The sequence below is a fragment of the Priapulus caudatus genome, unplaced genomic scaffold (genome assembly GCF_000485595.1).
Source record: "Priapulus caudatus unplaced genomic scaffold, Priapulus_caudatus-5.0.1 Scaffold571, whole genome shotgun sequence".
Lineage (NCBI taxonomy): Eukaryota > Metazoa > Priapulida > Priapulimorpha > Priapulimorphida > Priapulidae > Priapulus > Priapulus caudatus.
The window spans coordinates 179,330-185,051 of NW_014577632.1; the positions used below are offsets into that span (position 1 = coordinate 179,330).

At 44.0% G+C, this 5,722-nt stretch overlaps 1 protein-coding gene across 1 annotated transcript in view; it reads right to left on the reverse strand.

Annotated features, from left to right (window-relative positions):
• LOC106811758 (protein phosphatase 1 regulatory subunit 12A-like) overlaps window positions 1-5,722 on the reverse strand; it is a gene marked incomplete in the record, with an annotated part of 85,163 nt that overhangs the window by 19,305 nt on the left and 60,136 nt on the right.

Here is a 5,722-nt window from a genome sequence, read left to right on the forward strand (position 1 = left end):
AAACCGTGCGGTATAGCAAACTGCAGCGACATGCCATTGCCGCACCATATGCGCTACAGCATAAAAGGGAGCGCGTCCAGTGCCAGTGGCAGATGGCATCTTTTAACGTGTGTCAAGCAGCGGCCCTGCGAGGGGAAGGGGTATCTGTCAATGTAGGTGGCCCGCTGCTGATGCTTACCTCCCGGGTGTGCTCGCCTCTCCGTCTGCCGTTCTCATGGTAACCGCTGTCGACTCGTTGTCTCATTCAGTCGTTGCCCTGAGATGCAGCCACAGGTGGCGCGACCGGCGGCGGGCTGGTCGCCCACGGGCAACGCCTATCTGACGGCGCCGCGCCGCCGTCGCTCACGTTCGGCGTCATAACGCCCCTCGTCGTCCTGGAAATGCCTCGTCGTCGTGGCACACCTCGTCGTCCGTGGCAATGCTTGCCGCGCTACCGGCTAATGCTGCTCTGGCCATAACTTTCCGCTGTTAGTACATGAGTCAGGGCTTGTTGATAGTTTTCTATTGCAAAACGTGTGAGCACGCTGGATAGCCTATACTCTACATGCAACAAGAGAAAACACACGCACTGTAAAACAATCACGCCACACCACAAGATATTTATATGCATGCAGAGGCTATTGAAAAAGAGTTTAGCCACACTTGTTTTTTTTTTTTTTCTTTTTTTTTTTTCCCCACTTTTCTTTTTTTTTTTCTTTTCCCCTCTTTTTTTCACTTTTTTACAAGTATGCCCAATCCACAATGTGACTACTTCATGGGAGACACGATAGTGAGTGCATATAAAATTCTAATTAAAAATAAAAATATCGAATTCAACATTATAAATATGTGACTTCAACATCCAGCAACTTCTAAATCACATCCGAGCGCTGGAGATGTACAAAGGACTCCCTGACTTCAAAAGCATTTCGGAACTTTCATAAATTGGATGCCGAAATCCGTACGCAGCCGCACTCAAAATCAACACAGAAAGCCAGCCATTGAATAGTAAGAAGATAAGCTCTCTGCATGCAAGATCGAGAACAAAAGACGTCCGAGACCATGACATGGCCACGTCGCTGCAAAAAGTTCCTTAGCACAAAAAGATGTCGCCGTGCGCGCGGCCAGTCGGTGCAATGGCCGCCTGCACACGTGAGCCTCCTCGCACGGGGCGTGCGCCATTGCGCGTACCTGTTTCTCGGTTAGTGGGAACCTGACGTCGGACGGCGGCGTCGTATCTGGCGCGGGCGGCAGACACGGGTCGCGATAGTCGCATGTTTCTGCAACGCACAAACACTCGCCGTTTAAAAAAATTAAACCACATCTGACCGGACACACGAGAGCAGGGGAATTGAATGAGAAGACAAGGATGAACAACAATAAGTACATAGGCAGCGGTTCTAGCCCAGCCGTACTCTCAGAAGACATGTCTGGCAATTCGCGCTCTATCAGACCCGAATTATAATCTGCAGTCATTTACGCATTATCACGAGCAGCACTAATACACAAGTAATCAGTTCATCTCTTGGCGATACAGTATCTCTATCAGTTCAGGAGACTATACATCAAGCTGCTGAAACGCACCCATGATTGTGGTTGCGCCGACATGATAAACAGTAAACACAAGCTGCGACATTAAGTGGAAAACAAAACAGCCCGTCACTACACTACACCTATAGTGAGCCATACTTGCAGTATGACAAGTATCACGAATATGCTCTTAACTTGAGTCAAATGTGCTCGCAATAAGAGGATTTTGAAACAACGGCGACAGAGCTTTCCGTCATTTCGGGCTTATAGATAACATTAAATTAGCTGACGCGAACGGGGTACGGGGCATACGCCAAATAGTTCCTGAAGCAAAACCGTGTATATATTGTATTGCTCACTTGTGTAAATGGGAGAGATGTGACCTCGTGCAGTAATGTGGATTCGAAAACATTCCAGGTGTGATTTTAAACAAATTTCAAAATTTTGTACTGAACAAAATATAATCACATGAATCTCTAACTGTTTTCATAGAAAAGAACTGTTAGCGATCGCTCGCCATCGGCTGTCTCGGACTGTGTAAAATCACTGTGGCGCTACTTTCATAAGACAATACTCTCGTTATAGATTTTGTAAGAATGTATATGTAAGTAGCAACAAAATGAGGTTAGTGGGAATGTTATGCAACATAGACGAGCTACGGTAGGCCTATATCTATAACATTTTGCTGCGAGAACATGCCATTTTAAGGCACACCAATGAGGCAATTTAAGATATGCTCAGAGGATTTACGCAATGTCGCCGAGTTAGCTTCAGCTTTTAAGGCATGTCAAACCAGACATGCATTAAAGGCCTGCGGTGAGAACCATGCTTAGGGCTAGAATGGAATGACATGATCATTGTTGATGAGAATTGGCACCCAGACAGCGTTTCCTGCACCATGCTTTCGGGTGCTAGGTTTATGGTGTTTCAGGGTAGAACGCATGGTGTCCAAAGATATTACAGGCGTCTATCCAAACCATTTTCATACTGAATACCCGGACCCACAATTAACAACAATTCTAAACGCAAAATTAGCAGAGCTCTGAAAATGTGAAATTAAATGGTAATTTAAAAAACTATATCTTATTGCGTTCATCTCTGTTACTCCTATCTGATGGTAAAATAAAACATATCCTGGATATATGAAAACAATCCATGCTGTTATAATAACAGGATGTTTATTAATTTTAATGTTATCAACTACATCTACGGCCTAGAACCTAAAAAAACAATTTTCGGTCCGCTGCGCTCGCAACCGTCCATCAATTTTTTTTAGGCTGCTAAGCTAAGCCTGGTTCCCCATCATTAAGCAGCCTATATTAGTCCGCCGACTACGCCAAGTCATGGGAGAATGCATGACCTACAAGAATACTTGTATAGCCATATCGCAGGACACCAAGGGTCACAGACTCTTCCTGAGTCTCTTCTGAAGTTCCTGAAATTTGCTTTCGACGCAGCGCTGGCTTCTCTGCCCTTCACTTCCTTTCGCTGAAATAGTCAGTGACACGAACGCACATTAGTTCCCTCCAAGGCGTCGTACAACGGTCGGTGACAGCAAGTGGCATCGCGTGGGACAGACAACAACATTGCTCTATAGAGCTCACATCGGTATTACAAGTATGGTCGATAGATGACAATTATTCCTCTACGGGATCACATGATGACCACGGGTACGGGTGACATTATTCTCTCCACAAGCTCATTAGATGACACAGTCAATGCGATGGTTAAGATAACCAGATATCATAGGGTGTAAGTCAGGTACCATAGATCATAGATGCCGGCAGCTGCATGTAGTGCGATGAAGAAGCAACAAGCTGAGAAGCAGACAGTAAAACATACAGGTATGCACCTAAGCAGACAGGAGCGGCAGCAGCCATGCAGGCCAGGCCAGCCAGCGCAAAACAGGGCAGGATGTACACAACATACTGGCAACGCTGGCAGCAGGCAGTCGGCAGGCAGGCCCATGCTCAAGAAACGAAGGGGCCAGGGTGCTACCACAACAAACTAGGCAGTTGGCCAGGCAGGCAGGCAGGCCAGCCAGGAAAACAGGGCAATGGATGTTGACACAAACATACTGGCAAGTTGGCAGGCAGGCAGACAGGCAGTCAAGAAACAGGGCAGGGGTGTACACAAACAAACTGGCAAGTTGGCAGGCAGGCAGGCAGGCAGGTAGGCTGACAGGCACAGGCAGTCGCTTAAAGGAATACTAGACTCTAGGATTTTACTGCATACAACTGTACTTACGGTATAACAAATCGTCTATACCCACACGTACTTGTTACCAGATACCTAATTTAATGGTTATAATTAATTATACAGCAACGCTACGAAATTTGAACGGCGCCATTGACACCCGCGACCGTGCTGCCACCCTGAATAAGTTGCGCATTTACCAATATATTTTGCATGTTACAGACCGAGTGCTAATCACAAAGGTGTAATTATATTTATACCTAAATGCTATTTAACCGAACGATGTTCATTTTAGGACAAATTTATCCATAATATAACTGAAACTATATGTCGTTTATAAGATATTACAATCCTTTTGCTTTTAAATTAATAAATAAGAAACACCCTGTCTGTAGCCCTTGGCTGAAAAGTCGTTTTGCGCAACTTTTCAGATCGTGCGCTTTGAGTGGCGCCACCGTCGTTGTAATCAAAACTGTAGTCGTTAGTTTTAAAACATTAAAATATTTCTAATGGTGATTAAACCATAAAACTTTTTATGTAGCGTAATTTTAACCTAAATTAACTTAAAATAACCCTAGAACCTAGAGTAAAGGATCCCTTTAAACAGGGAGAGAGACAGGCAGGCAGGCAAATCGGCAGTCATGCAGACAGGCAGGAAGGTAGCGACACACAGGAATGCATACAAAAACAGTGAGCCAGGCAGTGAAGCTGGAGGTATATAGGCAGGCACTGATGTAAATTAATAGTTCCATGGTTTTCAGCATACCCTGATACGTTAGTAAGCACCAAGTATGCTTAAAAACGTATAATACAGCCATCCCTTGCCAGCCAGAGGGGTTTCTTTGTTGTTGTTTAAAAAAACGTTTCATTGCTCGGTAAGCTACAGCTGGTAAAAGCCTCTCTCTATATATGTTATTCTTCACCAGCTTGGTTTTCTCTATCATAATCTCTCTACCCTTCCGAACTGTGGAATTCAGGATTGATATTATTTTTAATTTAAAGTTTTTACTATTGATTAATATTCATTAATATAAACAATATTGTTAAACTGGTTAGTGGTTATGCTAGTGTACGCTTGCTTAATGGGTTGAGAGATTGTCCTCAAAACTGGAAACTGAGATAAGAGGAAGGGATATACCAGTGGTAGAAGGCTGCAGTGAAGATGTGGTGGTGGATTTACGTTTGAGTTGCCTAGAATTGTTGACTGATTTTATATGTATTCTTTTACAACTTATTGCCCATACTGACAACCTTATGTGTGAAACTGAGTAAAACAGTTGGTAAACCTAAAACACATCAAATTTTCTGTGAATATCTACAATATAGATGAGCAACCCTAGTGTTGGCAAGCAATGGCTGTGAAAAATGACGGTTCAACATAAGGAACATAAAGGATATTATATAGGATAAAGTATATAATATAAGTGAGTTAGTGCAGCGTGTGTGGTATACTATCAGCAGCCTGAATGCTTATATATGTAATAAGCAGCCTGGCAACAGTCTATAGGCTACAAAGCATGTAGCCTTCCACGAGGCTGCATAGCCTGTAGACTGTTGCCAAGAGAATGGCAGCTTTACCGATCAACCGGCTAATACATGCACACTACAAACTCAACACACAACTGTCAACAAGCTCCAGTACAAGCAAGCAGCCAACCAGCAATTACTATTCAATATTATAATTCCAGTGTCACAGAGACACTTCGTTGTAAGAATATTGCCTCTGAGACACTGACAAACATATGTAGAATTTGTCACGATTAAAAACATCTCTGTGCTTTGCATTAAGTAATGTTACAATGTGACATACACAAACAAACTGTGGTCCCCTCACTATTTAGATGTTACTAGACAAGTGAAACAATTGGTGTGAGTAGCTGCGTCCAAGCCAGCAACACTGTCACACAAACCTCCACCAACACATGCAATGTGGCCTCTCGATGTTCTCCTTCTTGAGCTGTACATCGTTGTGTGAAGCACGCACGTACGCACGCACGCACGCACGCACGCACGCACG